The 17911-nt window shown below is 40.7% G+C and overlaps 1 protein-coding gene across 6 annotated transcripts in view; it reads left to right on the plus strand.

Annotated features, from left to right (window-relative positions):
• The window catches only part of C8H1orf21 (chromosome 8 C1orf21 homolog), a 195609-nt gene that overhangs the window by 40195 nt on the left and 137503 nt on the right, over positions 1-17911 (plus strand). The window contains exons 1-2 of one of the 6 annotated variants that reach the window (XM_073356660.1): positions 11382-11613; positions 14896-14931. The exons of 3 other annotated variants lie outside the window; for them this stretch is intronic. The gene's annotated coding sequence lies outside the window, so the exon portion shown is untranslated. Of the gene's footprint in view, positions 1-11381; positions 11614-14895; positions 14932-17911 lie in introns of those variants that run through there. 2 more of the 6 variants (XM_073356659.1, XM_073356661.1) reach the window with 2 other exon arrangements.

Consider the following 17911-nt stretch of genomic DNA (forward strand, 5'->3'; position numbering starts at 1 on the left):
CGTTTGTCTGCACTGATTTGGATTGTTATCAAGCAGAACCCATCATCGGCATGGATGCATGTCCTCTGGAATGGAGGTTGAAGCATGAAGGGACATATGAATCTTTAGCGCATCTGGCATGTAAATATCTAGCAACGCTGGCAGCAACAGTGCTATATGAGAATACCTGTTCTCACTTTCAGGTGACTTAAGAAGCTGGAAGTATTATTATCTCCTGCAAATGTAAACGTTTGTCTGAGCAATTGACTGAACAAGAAGTAGGACTGATTGGACTTGTAGGCTCTAAAGATTTATATATTTTTTTGAGTGCAGTTATTTTTGTACCTATTTCTACATTTGTAAGTTCAACGTTCATGATAAAGATAATTGCACTACAGTACTTGTATTAGGTGAATTGAAAAATACTAGTTCTTTTGTTTTTTACAGGGCAAATATTTGTAATAAAAATAATTATATAAAGTGAGCACTGTGCACTTTGTATTGTGTTATAATTGAAATCAATATATCTGAAAATGTAGAAAACATCAAAAATATTTAAATAAATGGTATCCTATTATTAACAGTGATTAATCACAATTAATTTTTTTTAATCGCTTGACAGCCCTAGTCTAAACATCAGTCCCACTTTATAAATTTACAGAAGGGGTTCTGAGAACATCATCTTTATTTAGTTGATATAGAAGCCAGAAAAAAGCCACTCCCACTTTATCTCAGTCTGATCATTCTCAGTCCAAACTAACAGTTGGAACAAAAAACTTTATTAATGTAGATGACTTATAATACAGCCACATATTGGGGTCTATGCTAATAAAATGGACATTTGTGGGGATATGTCCTTGGTTTGCACAAACAAAAAATTACATATCATATGGCATAGGGTTTAGATTGCAAACTCTCTGAGGAAAGGACTGTTCCTCTCCATCTTCTGTGAAGCACGTAGGACACTTCAGGTAGGGTTTCCAACCCTCCAGGTTTTGCCGGTAGTCTCCCAGTATTGGGCTCTATCTCCTGAAGACTATTGAAGCCAAACCGGGAGACTTTAGGCTGTTAAAGTCCAGCGGAACAGAGGGGCTAAGACAGGCTCCCTGCTTGCCCTGACTCCGCACTGCTTCCAGAAGCAGCTGGCATGTCCTTGCGGCCCCTGGGGGAGGAGTCTAGGAGGGTTTACGCGCACTGCCCCCACCCCAAGAGCTGACTCTGCAGCTTCCATTGGCTGGGAACTGTGGCCAAAGGGAGCTGTGGGGGTGGTGCCTACAGCAGCCGCCTGAGGTAAGCGCCTCCCGGCCAGAGCCTATACCCCTTACTCCCTCCTGCACTAGCCCTGAACCACCTCCTGCACCCAAATTCCCTCCCAGAGCCCGCACCCCCTCCTGCACTCCTTCCCCAGCCCAGAGCCACCTCCTGCACCCAGGTTTCAGAGTAACAGCCGTGTTAGTCTGTATTTGCAAAAAGAAAAGGAGTACTTGTGGCACCTTAGAGACTAACCAATTTATTTGAGCATAAGCTTTTGTGAGCTACAGCTCACTTTATCGGATGCATACTGTGGAAAGTGTAGAAGATCTTTTTATACACACAAAGCATGAAAAAATACCTCCCCGCACCCCACTCTCCTGCTGGTAATAGCTTATCTAAAGTGATCACTCTCCTTACAATGTGTATGATAATCAAGTTGGGCCATTTCCAGCACAAATCCAGGTTTTCTCACCCCCCCCACCCCCACCCCCACACAAACCCACTCTCCTGCTGGTAATAGCTTATCTAAAGTGACCACTCTCCTTACACCCAAACTCCCTCTCGGAGTCTGCACCCCACACCTCCTCCTGCACCCCAGCCCCCTGCCCCAGGCTCAGTCTGGAGCCCCCTCCCACACTCCAAACCTCTTGGCTCCAGCCCAAAGCCTGGACCCCCTCCCGCATCCCCTGCTGCAGCCCAGTGAAAGTTAGTGAGGGTGAGGGAGAGGGGATGGAATGAACGGGGCGGGGCCTCGGAGAAGGGGCAGGGACAGGGACGGTGGGCAGGGCAAGAATGTTTGGGTTTGTGTGATTAGACAGTTGGCAACCCTACCCCCTAGGGTGACACAGAGGAATGTTTGGGGTGGGGGTGGGGTGTGCAGCAGAACCTGGGCCAGCCTCTATAGGGGTTGGGGAGGGAGCGTCCTCCAGCCCCACTCTGCCCCTAGCCACAGCTTCACTCTGCCCTTAGCCACAGCTCGACTGTCATTCCCTCTCCATCCCTAGACCAGCTCCTTTTCATAGACCCAGCTCCTTCCCCATCCCCAGTTCAGCCCCCAGCTCTGCCTTCAGTCCAAGCTCTGTTGAGCCAACCGTACAGTAATGGAGTGGGACACAGATTCAATTACAGGTAAGGGGGGGTGCAACAGGTAACGTTTGAGCACCACTGGTTTAGAGGGGCAAGGACATACGGGATGACTGGCAGGTCTCTGACCAATTTTCTGTGGGAGAAGCCATTATAAATAATTGCAGGCTGAATCTCGTGATGAAGTTTGTACTCCCCTACCTGTGATGTTACTGCAAAGGGGAGAAAGGAATTTTAATAGAGGTCTACTTTGTAAGCAAATGTAGAACTGGATTTTATCAAGGTCCTGTTCCCCCTCAATTAATCCCAAAAGAATATGGGGTGATTTTTATACAGTATAATGTTTCACAGAAAAACTGTACCTTTTTTTAATCCTCTTTACCTATAGTATGGAAACTTTGTTGGTTTCTGATGCTGGGCTGTTCCATAATAACAATTTTTAGTTATAATCAAAATATTAATATAAAGGTTCAGGCAAGGGAAGGCATATAAAGTAACAGTGAGAAGGGAACATTCTTTCGTAATGGGAAAAACCTAATGCTAGATGAAAAGGGGAATAATGTCGGTGGTATTTAGAGGGGTGAAAGGTTGACTCTTTCTAAACCAATGACATTTTAGGTCTGCATTTAAGCACAGGATCTATTCATATCATCAGTTTAAGTTAACAATTTAAATTCATATTAGCCAACATAAATATTGTGCTTTTACTGTCTCTTCTGGTAATAATCACAAGAAGCTCAAAAATCAAATTAAACAGAATCACGAATCAGCTGTATGGTGAATCCCTAGAGGGATTCCAAAAAGATTACGCTCAAGCAGGAACTATTTTTAATTTAAAAGAAATAATATCTAGCAAAAGCAAATAGCCAAATAAAGAGGGAAACTGGCAGAGCAGCATGGCATGTCACAAATATCTCAGGCTATTTCTAAGCATCCCTCAAGAGTTTTAGAGCTAGGAATAGCATGGATATAATCTGCAGGAGCTAAGGTAGGTATCCCTAGAACCACCCTAAAAAATTACATCACTTTAATTTGAAATAATTCAATGCAGTAAAATAAATATTTTCCATATCGTTCAGATTTCTGAATATACAGTAAGATTGATTAGAATAATTGAATGTTGTGCACCAATAGCCAGATTGCTGTCACCTAAGCTGAGTGGCTGCAGCATCATGCCCACAGGTAAGGATCAGGGCAGTCCTTGATCAGTACCTCTTCTGTTAGTTAAATGTCTGTGGAAAGAACATCGCTGATAGAAAAGATGATGGGTCAATGCAAAGGAGAGGGGTCCAGAATTGTAAAATACATTTAAAAAAGCCAAGTATTTTAAAGAATATATATGAAGAGAGTACACAAGAACTTCCTATTAAATGCCATTAGTCTTGTGCTGCAAAGAGCAGGAGACGCATTAAAGAGCCACAAGCTTCAGTGTGAGTATCACTGGTCTAAAATAACATGGGAGTCATTCTGTTAAGCAGACATGGGCAACCTTAAAGCAATATTTAAAAATTATTTTTCTTTCTTTTTTTTCTTTTTTTTTTTTTTACCAGGAACACTTTATGAATTATTTCCAAACATAATTACTCTCACTATTTTCCACATGCAGTTTAATGTTTTGTTTTTTGTGAAGAGCATGGTGGGTAATATTTGTGAAATAGCAAGGGGATTTGTTTGTACTGATGGATCATAAGGTTTTTTTATTTCTTTAATAAGTATAAAACTAAAAAAGCAAAAAAACGCCACCCTATTACAATAAAAATTCTCTAAAGCGATTCCTTGCTTTGGGTTTCCCAGTGTGTTTTCTTTCTACATCTGCCTCCATGCTGTAAGCTCTTTATGGTATGGAATGTGCGAAAGTTTTATACAGCGCAAACATATTGTTATTGAATAACAAATAAATGTTTAACTTGTACTTAGAAAATATTTCCAAGTAGTAATGTTCTAGATATCAAAACAGCAATGTAACCAGCTCCAAGAAAGCAGCATGCTTATTAGCTCTCAAGTTGAGGTTCCTTAAAACCCTAATTTAACTAATTGAAACACATGTGCTGGTTAGATCTTTAGTTGCAACATTGTCGTCTTGGTCCATTTCCAAGAATGTCTTGCCTCTTGAATTTTATGTTGAGTAAGCTATGTGCAGTAGACTGACAACATTTTAGCTGCTGCATGAAAATGGTGTGGAGAGTGCACCCCTGATTATATGAAACCACTCTTTGGTTTGAGGTCCTGAATTTTGCTCTGAGTTTTTTGGGTTTTCATTTACCCAAAATTTAAAACCAAAACTCAGCTGAAGTCAGTGGTTGTCGTCTGGGTCAGGTAGAAACTATGCAAGTCTACTAAATTTTTCATAATTTTAATCAGAAAGCAAATTATACAGATTCACCTAAGTTTAGCTTGGGTTCCCTAAAGTTTCAGCTGCTTTTTCGTTTTGATTTGAAAATTTTCCACAGTTCTAACTGGGATCTTTTTCATGCTCTTTTATGGAACTGCAAGCTTTTGTGCACTCTTTCTTCAATGGAAAATTCTAATTACTAACTTTAATTTCAAAACACAGTACATCATTATTAAAAACTGAAAAGATCTTTGCTTGGTCTTAAAAACCAGGTCTTAACTTGATAAAAGATTGATCAAACATACTCACCACCTTAAGAGTCTGACATAGGTTGGGATGTAAGAAATGCTTCTAGCTATTTGAATGCACATGGAATTATTTTCAAAGTCATTTTTAATATATTTTTTTTGTTTTAAACAACTTTTTTTGTTAATTTTTAGAGTGATAAATTAACAAAAAAAGTTTTTGAAATAATTTGCCGTACAATAACTTTGAAAATCAAGGCCTTTGTTTCCAGTTAGTGAAATGCAGCGCCTGTACCTTAATTTGTCAGCAGAAGTTCTTGTTTGGAGGATCATTAAAATCTGAACCAAGAGAGACTAGCATCATCCAGTTCCAGAAGTAGTGAAGTTGGGACAGGTATTTTGAAAAACTGTTTTGGAAAGACAGTGTTCATTTGTGCTAGTAAACATTTTGTTTAGCCATCTGAGGCATTTATATTCACTGCAGTTTACCCTTAAGGGAAAGAGCAAGTATGTATGAAGAAGAACTGTTATATATTCCGAGATGTGTGAAAATGCACTGTACTACCGACAGTGTTACAACCATGCTAGCAGAAAAAGTGCTACAGAGAGGGGTAATCTCTGTAGCATGGTTCCTGTAGTGATTCTTTAAAAAATAAACTTGCCACAGTGCATTCTGAAAGGGTACTAGCTACAACCCTGTTTGGAATACTGCTGCAGCTAGCTAGTTATGCTCCTGTGTTGGCAGAGTGGAGAACCCATTCAGGGAAACCCTGGGTCTGTTCCTTTTCCCACAGCAGGTGACTGTAGGAGGAGGAACTGAGGTTCTGCCTTATCCACCCACAATCAGTGGAAGCAAGATTTGTGGGGGAACCCCAGGGTCCCTCAACACTGGCAGATGCAGCTACTGGATGACAGCTACATCATGTTCATGGTGGCTCTTGCCCCTCTTCAGGTAGAGCAGGAAGTGGTGGTACTTGAATATGCTTAGATATGTTCCGCACTTGTGGCTGGGTCACATTTGGCGATGCTTACTGGTAAAATTACTGAAGTTTAAAGGTGACCTGCCAAGTTAAAATAAAGATAATGGGGACAATGGTTAGAATCTGTACAGTGGAGTTAATTGTGGTAAATCTTTTTAGGGAGGGATGTGGGAGAACCTGCATAGGCTCATGGGAAGTCTGCACTACAATATGCTGCTCCCTGCAGAGAGTAATTTTAATAAAACTCCATTTTCAGCAAACACTGCTGTGTGGATCGATTTCTCTTGTGTCAGAAATACCAAAATTGGCACCTACCATTACATGACTTATGGAAACCCTGTATGGTAACGCTAGGTATCATAGGTTGTCCTAATTTTGAAAAGTAAAGAGCTTGGAGATGATAAAGGTTTACAATGTGTGTATCCAGGAAACTGAAAGATTGCCTTTTGGTATTTTGCATCAAGAGTCTGGTAGAGTCTGTACCTTCCCCTAGCTGCAGATATATCCCAAAGTAGGGTGGGTTGTTCTGGAACTGAAACCTGAGTTGAATGCATTGGTTTTAAAGCTTTTAAACCTTTCCCTTCCCCCTCCCCCACCGCTAAGTCCTGATGCTACTGAAAAGTTTAATTTTTGATGCTATTCTTTTAGTACAATGGAAATTATTTTCTCTGACACCTTGTCACATTCAGGCTATTTTAAAGCACTCCGCAATAATGAGTTAGTTACTAATAGCACAGCAACTGTGTAGGCAAACGCAGCAACTATTCGTCATTCAGCAATAGGATCACTGTAGTTGGAAATAGGAAAGACCAATTAGAGTATGCTCTCTCATAAGTATGGGACATTAGAGTCTGTTTATGTATTAAGAAGGAATTTAAGCCAAGATGATGAAGTTATCAAGGATTCCAAGCATCAGGATCTGCCTTTACTTGCTGTGTTACTTTGGGCAAGCTACTTTACCAAAAAGTGCCATGATTTCCCTATATGTAAAATGGGGATAAGTTGCTATTTACAGGTGACTTGAGACTTAATCAGTGAATGTTTTTGAAGTGCTCTGTGGTAATGTGAGCTGATTGGGTTCTTTTTGGAAAATATAGAAACCAAATTGTTAACTTTTCTATCAAGTTTTAAGAAATGAATTGGTAAGTGCAGATGGAGTCTGCCATGCCTGGCAGGTCTGGTAGATTGGATACCTTAACATAAACCTGAGACGCTCCAGTTCTTGGAAGATCGATTCGGTAGATACAATTCTTGGCCTTTAATAGTGTACCAAAGCAGCAGTCCTTTGGTAGTAACAAAATTTGAGATGATGGCGTTTTGAAGAACTACCTCATCTTATTGGTATGCCTCAATATATCAGCCCTTCCCAGTGTTGTAGTTAGACTTAAATTGTGCTGTAAAATGATGCTAATCTTTGAAGAGGATCTTTTTGAGAAATAGTTACTCTAGAGAGCAAAATCTGTTTGTAAGATATCTACTCAATAATCACAGAATATCTGGGTCTGAAGCTCTCTGGTAGTAAGGATTTCAGTGGGATTACTCATGTATGTAAGTTAAACGTGTATAAATATTTACAGGAGAGAGTCTTTAGTTACTGTTATGTTTTATGGCAGTAAGTTTCACTAGTTAAATATGCCCTTTAATTATAAAACGGATGCTTTTCATTTCATTGCATTGAGGTTCAGTCTCCTATCTCCTTGGGGGGGGGGGGGTGAAAGGACAATGCCATCTTGATTAAAAGTGTCCCATGGTGTGTTCCATCATCATGCTTCCTGCTGCAGTTTTACAATGTAAACCTTTTCTTCCTGCAACCTCCAAATTAATTCCTACAAATGAATAGCCCACTGAATTTGGCTACCCCTGGTTTGAGGTGTTGTCCTCTTTCCTTTGTCTGGAGAAAACCTGTTTATCAGCTCCCCCTGTCATGCCTGGTTTAAACACCTTTAAGTCACAGACTTTAAAGCGTAATATCAGTGAGAATGTATAATTCCACAGAGAGCATTGTCACAATACATTTCACAATGATATTATTGACCAATAATAATTGAGTCACAATAATTGAGTCACATTGTGCCATCTGATTTCATCTGTATTCTGTATATGCTCTTAGCAGCACACAGTGAAAGCAGCAAGAAATGTACTAACTCTAAAGTCCCAAGGGCTCAGAGCTCTGCTGCAGTTAGCTCATCAGGCTGGACTTGTGTTTTACTAAGGGCTCCATTTAAACCACTGAGAAGGCTAATGAGTATTCTAACCAGGAACTTTCACAGTTGCTTCTAGAACTTTTCTGTTTTGTACAGGCTTATGAGTTGTCATTAGCCTTTGATGGTATCTCTTTGATGGTATCTCTCTGTCTGGTGATGATGATAATATTGTTCACCAAAGAATATCGAAACATGTTAAAAGCATTCATTCATTATGTTTCATCAGTCCTGTGGTGTAGCTGTTGTTCCTCTTTTACAGGTACATAAAAGGAGACACATAGCGGTAAAGAGTAACACAGTGAGTCAGTGGTAAACCCAGAGTAGAACCTATAGTGCTGACTTCTATCCAGTAGACACCATGGTTCTTCATATTTGGTTTTGTTTTAATCTTAGCTGCTGTGTCTTTAATTCAAAACTGCCTCCTCCTCTTATGTCATTTAAGATTTTTATTCCTTTAAAACGATGTGCCCTTTGTTGGATAAAGTTCTTCACCACACTGAGTTAAATCCATGTATAAAAAGTGAATTATTTTAGACTGTATGCACATGGACTTCAGGAGGAGTCCATGTCAGTTGTCTTTCTGTTGCCAAAAAGTCTCTTGGAGCCAAGATGATGTATTGCTGCAGCTCATGTTCTAGCTGGCACCTAGGAGAGAGAAGGGAGGTGTTTTGGCATTTAGTTAGTAAAATTCAAATGGGTGCTTTTGTGGCTTCTTTTCCCATTTTCTTTGCTGCTTCATGTCATCACTATCTAACCTATCAGTCCCTGTAGGTTTTAGTCTAGATCCTCAGCTGGCATAGGCTGACCTAACTCCATCAAAGTCACTTGAGCTATGCTGATTTACATCAGCTGAGGGTCTGGCTCTCAATCCCCTCCTCACTGCTCATAAACAAAATGTTTTTCAGTTGAATCCCTCCTCCCCTTCAGTTTTATTTCTCTCTCCCCAACTCAGCTGTCAGAACCATCTAGTTGCTTAGCAACATCTTCCCCCTCTTTTCCTTGCTGCTGTGGTAATTCTTTTTCCATGTTTTGGTACTGATGGAGAGATCCTTCTCCTTGCATGAACTCCTTGCCAGCTAATACTTTATAGAACCTCACTATGTATAGTCATTGTTGTTTGGTGAGATGTGACCATGTTAATTGGATCTGAATGCACGTGAATCTTTCTACCAATACTTAGCAGACTTGCTGTTCAGATTTCTATATTTCTCTAATGAATAGACCTTGCAGATTGTTCCTGGGAAACAAAAAGTGGAATTTCTTTCGTTAGTGTCCATAGTTAAAGTCAGACTAACATTTTTTGGGGTTTCAAACCCCAGAATAGATCTGTAATAAAAACTTCCTTGTGTCTTTCAATTTTTTGCTTAGTTACTGGCAGAAGAAAGCATGCAGGAATAACATAGCCAGGAGGGTTATACTTTGGATATCTGTAAGTTTATTAGTAGAGTTACTTGGCTGAAGAATAGATATAATCATTGTGAATAAGCTTACATTTCAGAAATTAATGGATTCAAGTTTATCCATGAATTTAATACAGTTCTAACTAGTTATACTTGTGCTGTCTGGAGAGCATTCTGTTTTTATAGAGGTAAAATTCAAGGTAAAATCAAATCCCTTATGACAAATCAAAAGGGAAATTACCTTGCAAATGACATGTGCATGATTTCACCTCCTGGTAGTTAGAGAGATTTGAGCTGATCTTCAATATTTTCAGAATGCCCAGCTTGCATGTATAGGACCCTAGTCCTGCCAAGAGCTTTGAATGGGTGAATCCGTGAGTTTGCAGGATCATTGTGACTGAAGCTATTCAATACTTCAGAAGTTAGTCTGTAAAAACTGTGGTGGTTATTTCTTACATAGAAAAGTTTCTACATATGGAAGAATAGACTAATGTAATAAAGGCTATTTATTACAATAGCAGGTACTATATTTTCAGGTAGAAGTATAACTTTAAAAAAAAAAAAAGTATGGTGTCCCTTTGAAGCCTCAACCTGAAGACTTGTTTCTCTTGTGACATCTGGAAAAATTAGCTTACCATCCCAGTAGTTAAACTTCTTTCTAACACTTTGAGAAAATTTTGTCTCAATCACCGAAGAAGTTAAACTTAATTAATGGGATTCTATAAAGTTCTGTCCTTGATGTCCCTTCTTGTCATACTATAGTATGAGAAGGGGGCAGTTGAAAAGCCTGTTGAGGGTTTAAATGTGTTCAGTATTGAATTTTCCCCACATTGTTCCCCAGTCAGCCCTGACAGAGAAATAGAAAGATCATCTCCTTCCTTGCCCTCCTTTTATCCTAAAGTATTAATGTTGGAGGCCCTAGATTTACCCTCCAAAGTTTCTAACATCCCGTAACGAAGTGTTTGATTTATGAGCACAAAAAGTGTGTATTGAACTACTGTATATGGTGAAACAATATTTGTATATTTTGGCTATGTTCATATACATACAACATTTTAACTTTGAAAAATGTGGTTCAAGACATAAGTAGGAAGACACATATCCATGCAGAAAATACCTGTTAGTTTATCTCCTGCATGGTGGTGTTTGCCTAGTTCCAGCCCTGATTACATTTTAATAGTGAAATATACACCTGCGTAACAAGGTGACTAAAATATAAACTCTCTGCTGCTTTACAAGTAATTCAAATGCACAAAATTTATATCGAGTATGTAGTTGAAAAATACAGAATATTGACAACAATATTGACTGAAGAATTAATTGTTGGGGTGGTTTTTTTGTTCTTTAGAGTATACGGATTTCCATTATGCTATATTTATCAGTTGTCTGGAGTTGTGCAATTTATAGCAACTATAAACGATGCCATCCGTTGCAGTTATATTGTTCTGCAGAAACTGACGGAAGTTAAATACCATTGCTGTAAATTGGGCTCAGTTTGTATGTTACTGCTTTATAAATAAAACAGAATTAGCTCACAGGTTATGCTATCCTTATTCAGTCGTAACCATCATCATTTGGCCATTTGTGATGAAGAACACACAATCTTTGTAAGCTATTGTACAGCACTAATTTATACTTGGAGGATTATAGCTGCCCTGTTTAGAAGCCATTTTGTGTTGTGCACTTGCATTTAAAAAAAAAAGTGGTCTTTTTATAGATAAGTAGTCAGTAGCGTGAGCAATTTTTACAAGCAGGAAGGCAGAGAAGCACTTTAGAAGGGCACAAGGTTGCTGATTTAATTGCTTTGCTTCAGTTTTTAGTCAAAAACTATCAAATCATTTTTGTCTGCAGGGAGGATTGCTGTATATCAAGGACAGGTGGGTTGTGTTTTGCTTTGGCAGTTCTTCTCTTGTAAACAAGCAGTCAGGCAGATGGGTGCTTCAGCCTTTTTCTGAGCAGCCTAGTGAAATGTTCCTAACTGCTGAGAAGCACAGGTATCATCTTCTTGAAGAGAGGCTAGAAAAATGGGCTTGAGATCTAGGACCCGAGTTGGTGAAACGTGCTGATTGTGAACTCCACAGCTGGGAGATCCCGGGTGATTGTGAAAATCACTCTAAAAAGGGAACTGAGCTTCTGGTAAAGTACAAATCTTTCTCCTTTTCTAGATTGCACTTAGTGTCAGCCACAAACATACCTTGGAAAAGAGAGATTCATTGTATGTTTCACTTATTGCAGTTTTGTCATCCTGGAAATGTTTTGCTTCTTGTGAGCTTTCTAAGGACTCTTCATTGTTAATGTTTAGAAAAGTGCTGGGGTTAGCAGTTCTCTAACTTCTTTATTTAAACTCTCAGATCTGATTTATTTTAAATCAAGAGTTGGTATTGCTTTACTAATACAATAAAATCTTATCTAAGAGAGACTGTTGCTTAAATTCATAAATTATGTTTTCTGTAACCTTAAAAAAAATCCTTCTCAATCTTGAAATTTAAAGGGGGAGAGAAGTTATAAATACATTGCAGGGCTTGCTCTCAAGAAAACAGCTGCTCTTTTTCACATGTGAAAAGCTAACTGCAGGAGTAAAGGGCCAATATGTCTGACATTTTACAGCTGTTTGCTGGCTACGTTTTAAGGTTGGATGCAGCTGCTTTGAGGTTTCATTGTCACAGAGAATATCAGCCTCCTAGACCCCCATTCCTGCAAGATGTTTCATGTGGCCTGAGCCCATGCAGAGCCCCATTATTAAGGTCAGTGGGACTCCCAGTGGGCACAGGGAACTTGCAGGATTGGGGCCATAGACTATTCAGTCAGAAAAGCTTCAGTAATTAATTCTTGTAGGACATAGCCAGGGAGATCAGCAATAATAATGCACATTGAATTAATGAACAAGGATCAAAGTTTAAATGAAAATCTACCATTTCTGAAAAACCTATCAACATGCCAGGAAATGTACATTTTGAGGTAGACCCCATAAGGAAGATATTGGTGTGACATATAGCACTGTGTAGAGCTTATATTACAATACACACAGCACTGCTGAAGCAACCACTTCTGTGTTGTTTCAGCTACCAATCTGAACAATACTAGTAAAAAGAAAATATTTTGATTTTAGTACCAAAACCAGGTCAGATAATTTTAGTGATTTATTATTGTTTTTACTTCTGTTATGGATAACATGTAGGGGGGGCCTCATTGTACTTCAGTGCTGTGCAAATATATTAGACATAGATCCTCCCCTGAAGAGCTTACACAGTGGTGGTGGTATTGGAAGAGGGAGAATATTTCAGTATTTGTTGTAATAAAATCATTCTAAGAAAAATTTTTATTACTGGCGGAACGGAACCTGAGGCAAAATAGCTAATATTGGGCCAGATTCACCAGTTTCAACCAGTTAGGATGGGTGATTTGTGTTGCTGGAGTGATACAAAGCAGCTGGAGTACACTAGTGAATCCAGCCCGTTGTTTGGTAGTAAACAGATTTAATTGAAATTTCCACATCCTCACTTTGCAAATATCCCCAGAATTGTTGTGCTGCCTTTCCACTCCTTGCATATATGTGTTCGTTTCATAATATTCTGAGTCTGACAAAGGCAGAAGACTGTCACAGATGATGTATTCAGGGACAGGACAGTTAGGTACCCAGCTGTCATTGAAAGCCAATGGGAGTTGTATATCTTACTTCCATTTGTACCTTTGAAAATCTTCTCAAACTTTTCTTACTCATCTTTTCCCTGGGTTTCAGGGCAGAGGTAGAATTAAGAATTCAGAGCTTGGATATAGATCCAGCATGAAGGTTTTCTCTTCAGTTGACCACAGTATTCTGTTCTTGTGAATTAAACAGTCACACAAATTTTAATGTGCGTCAGTTCTGTCTTTTCTGCCTAGCTGGGGGAATAGTGTTGCATGCAACATACAGTGTATAGGGTTGTTCTCCATCTCCGCATTTAAAATGTTGGAAAACTAGCTGGCTGCAAAGGTTATGTCAGCCAGTCACTCCCAGTCAGGAGGTTCTAGCAGCACTGTTGATTCTCCGGAAGTTCCCATCTTATTTCAACTGCTTCTTATTGTATTAGCAGTTTGAACATGTTGCAATTATTTAGTACAAATTTCCTGTCTTAGCTGGTGTTTTAGTGGAGTTCATGTGTTTTTTCTGCTTCATATGTCTTTCTGTGCTTTGGTCTCAAATGAATCTGTAGAATTTTTAGATAGTCCATACGTTCTGTTTGTGTTTTTCCTTGTGGCTTCTTGCCAGGGGTGTGCTGATGCAGAGGGCAAACAAAACATGTAAGATTTCAGCTGGGTGCCCCATTAGATTCATGACTTCCTCACAACTGTGGGATCTAAAACTGACAACTCTTGTCTCTGATTTTGGAATTCCTGCATGACATATCCATCCTGGCTGACATTAGCCCACTTCTCTTGTACTACTACACCTCCCCTTAGAGGAGCTGTGCTTGATATTCCTTGATGACACATAGGAACGTTATAACAGGAATATATAGCTCACTAAAAGTTTCTGAACATTTCTTGGCCTTGGGACCCTGTCATTTTCAATTTCATTTTGAATAGTGAACAGCACTGGTTAATAATTTGCCATTCTGAAAGTTGCAGAAGAGTAATTAACAGATTCATTAGAATGCCCACACTCACCCTCTCAGAGGAGAACTTAAATTACCTGAGCTTTTGCACTCACAACATGAGCTATCTCCATGACATCTGGTAGCATATGTACTTAACTAATGAGTTGCCCAAAGGGAGAATTGTGCCAGTTTAACAAAAGAAGTGATTTTAAAATATTTGTGTTTAAACTGGTACAAAAGGCTCTGTGGACCTTCATATATTGGTTTAAGAGTAACTTTCATTGTAGGTTAAGTTGAGCGGGATCAGGTTTGAGCTAAATCAGCATAAGCCACTTCAAAACTGAAAATAAGTTTCCGCACAGGGGTTTGCCCTGATTTAACTAAACCTGTGCAGGTTTGTGAGTAGACAAGACCTAAACAGTGATTTAAAGTGAACTAGTGCTTTGTCAAAGAGACATTGTGAGGTTGTTTAGACTCCAAAATTAAAAAGGTTTCTAAAAATATTTTCACCAAACTTTCTGAATAGAAATTTTCCCACATTTTTTTCTAAAGTCAATGAAAATATATTTCTGGGTTTGAATACATCCCTGCAGTATTATGAGTCAAAGCACAACATTGCTGTGTTAGTGTGTGAGAAGCTGAAAATGAAATTGACTCTATTGTGAACCTGCAGGTTCCTTCTGGAGAGGGAAATTAGACTGAAATGTATAGAATATTATTCTGTTCAGGTCTACATAGGTTTTTGAACTGTGCTTATCACTGTAGTGTATAAGCGCCTTGCAGTAGTGCAACATGATTACACATCTGTTATGTATTGTTTGTTTTCTCATCCTCTACCAAGATGGTGAACTGTGTGCTGTGGAGTTTTCTTGTTCTGGTAAGTGTCTTTTTTTTTTTTTTTAATATGTATATTCTCTCTCACACACACTCTCACTCTCGCGCACACACAAACAAGTGTTGCGTGCTCTCTCACACACACACACAAAAATGCGTTGCGTGCTCTCACTCTCATTGCTATGTCTTTATATTCGAAATGGCAAGATCAAAAAAATGCCTTGCACTTGGAGTACAAAGTGGTGAGGTTAGTGAGGGTCTTAGTACCTGGGGAAGTTCATTCCACAGTCTAGGACCAGTCCAGTAGAAGGTTCTGTCTCCCACACGGACAAGCTTTACTCTTAGGTTGAGAGTTCTGCTGTGCCAGAGAAGCATAGTTGTCAGCTATGCTCTTTGTCCTGGAGCTTTAGATGATCTTTTAGATATTCTGGGCCCAGCTCGTAGAGTGAAGACAAGGACTTGAGACCTCAAACTTGATTCAGAATTCTGCAGGGAGCCCATGTAGAGAGCAGAGGACAGGTCTGATATGTTCGCAGTAGCCTGTGTTGCGGAAGAGACATACTGCAGTGTTTGGAACTAGTTAAAGTTTCCCAAGTGCTGAAAGCTTCATGCCCAGGTACATTGCATTGCTGTAATCCAGCCAAGTGGTGACAAAGACATGAATAACCAAGGCAAGATGAAGTCCACCAGGATGGAACAGTGTCTCCTAGCCAACCGGATCTGGTAGAAAGCATTACTTGTGACTGTTGTGAAGCGAGAGCTCGGCACCAGTGAGGAATCCAAGAATACTTCTAAACTATGGACTGAACTGTGGCTGTAAACTCCTCAAAATACTTTCCTCTACCCACCAGCATCACCTCTGTTTTGCTCTGGTTCAGCTTCAGCCAGCTGTTCTTCATCTATAAGCTGATCTCATCTAAACAAAGGGCCATCTTTGTGGTAGTGGGGAAGGATAGGTAGAACTTTGTATCATCTGCATATTGCTGGCACGTGAATCCATGTCATCTGGCCATTTCACCTTGTGGTTGCATGTAGATGTTGAAAAGGACCAGAGTGAAAATTGACCCTGGTCAATTGGTCAAGTGGTTGCATGTATATCAGGGGTGGCCAACCTGAGCCTGAGAAGGAGCCAGAATTTACCAACGTACATTGCCAAAGAGCCACAGTAATACGTCAGCAGCCCCCATCAGCTGCCTGCTCCCAGCATGTTCCACCCACTGGCAGCCATACCGATCAGTGCTTCCCCCTCCCTCCCCGCACCTCCTGATCAGCTGTTTCGTGGCATGCAGGAGGCTCTGGGGGCAGAGGGGGAGCGAGGGCATGGCAAGCTGAAGGGAGGGGGTTGGGGTGGGGGCAGGGCCTGTGGCAGAGCTAGGGGTTGAGCAGTGCGTACCCCTCGGCACATTGGAAAGTTGGCGCCTGTAGCACCAGCCCTGGAGTCGGTGCCTATTCAAGGAGCCGCGTCTTAACTTCTGAAGAGCCACATGTGGCTCTGGAGCCACAGGTTAGCCACCCCTGATGTAGATGTTGAAAAGGACCCTGGTGAAAATTGAACCCCACAAATGAGGGGGCTAGTGGTAGAGATGCAGTTTCCAGCAGTACTCTTTGCGTGCATCCCTCCAGGAAGGACTCAACCATGTTGGTGCATTAACCTGGACTCCTGCCACCCCTCTCAGGTGAGGCAGCAGTATCTCATGGTCAGCAGTGTTGAATGCTGTGGAGACGTTCAGGAGGATGAGAATAGATGTCTGTCCTCTATCCATTGACAGTAGATCATCCATCAGTGCCACTGAAGTGGTTTCCATTCCGTGTCCTGAGTCTAGATTGAGGCAAATCTAGAATTTTAGCTTCTGTTATAAGAGCTTATAGGTTGGCCTTTTGCTAGCTTCTCTATGAGCTTGCTCAGGAGTGGGAGGTTTGTCACTGGTGGTAGTTGGCTTGGACTGAAGTATCCAGGGTTGGTTTTGTCAGGGTTTGTCAGACTATTGCACGTTTGAAGGAGGAAAGGGAGATTCTTTCTCTGAATGACATATTGGCTATTTCAGTCAGGAGTGGTGCCAGCTGTTCATAACTCTCTTTCACACTCCAGGAAGAGCATGGGTCAGATTCACAAGTCTTGGCTCAAAACTCCTTTAGAATGCGTGATGAGTGAGTGTACTGACTGCAGGCAGGCTGTTGCTTGATTGATATAGGCAGAGTGGATCCATGCCGTTTGAGAAGCATTCCCAAATGTGAATGATTGTTCCAACTAAGTAGGATGATAGCTCTTCACAGAGGTTGGTGATATAGGCATTCAGGATGAATGAAGTGGGCAGCCACCCGGGATAACTGCTCATAGAGGTATTTGGCAACCTCAGTAGAGGTGGACAGGAAGGCCCTCTTGGCCTGTAATACAGACTCAGCATAGGCTTTGAGGAATTTATTTTATCCTGTCTGAATCAGCCATTGTTTTCCACTATCAGTGTTCAAGTTTCCATTCCTCTCTATTAATCCAACCTAGGGTATCAGAAAACCGAGGAGATCTGTGTTGGCAGTGGGGAGGAAGGGGCCATTTGGGGGCCAGTGTGTCAATGGGCAAGGCTGGTGTAGAATAATGATGATTCACCAGGTCCTCAACTCCTCATCCTGTGGGTGGATTGCTGTTGTCAGTCATTTAGCAGACTTTGGAACTTGTTGGAGTCCTCGAGGGAGCTGTAGCAAGAGCAGATCTCCTCACAAACTAGGACGAGCCAACATACAATTTTCTGAGTGTCAGCCAGATCCTGTCTCTATAGTCTTAATTTTGTCAGTCCAGAGAGAAGGGTTTTCCGGGTCCCCAGATATTGCACCAAGAAGAGAGCCCCATTAAATTGCTGTCTGCTTGTACCCAGTAGAGCAGCATCGGGGGGGAATATGGCAGGAAAGTGTTGCCTCGCTGAGACATTTACAGCAGGTCGCCTGGTATCCTGCCCCCACTCATCTCTCCTGACTGCTTATGCACGGCTGAATTGTTTTGTTTTAGTTTTAACATTAAGGAGAGCATT

The sequence above is a fragment of the Lepidochelys kempii genome, chromosome 8 (genome assembly GCF_965140265.1).
Source record: "Lepidochelys kempii isolate rLepKem1 chromosome 8, rLepKem1.hap2, whole genome shotgun sequence".
Classification (NCBI taxonomy): domain Eukaryota; kingdom Metazoa; phylum Chordata; order Testudines; family Cheloniidae; genus Lepidochelys; species Lepidochelys kempii.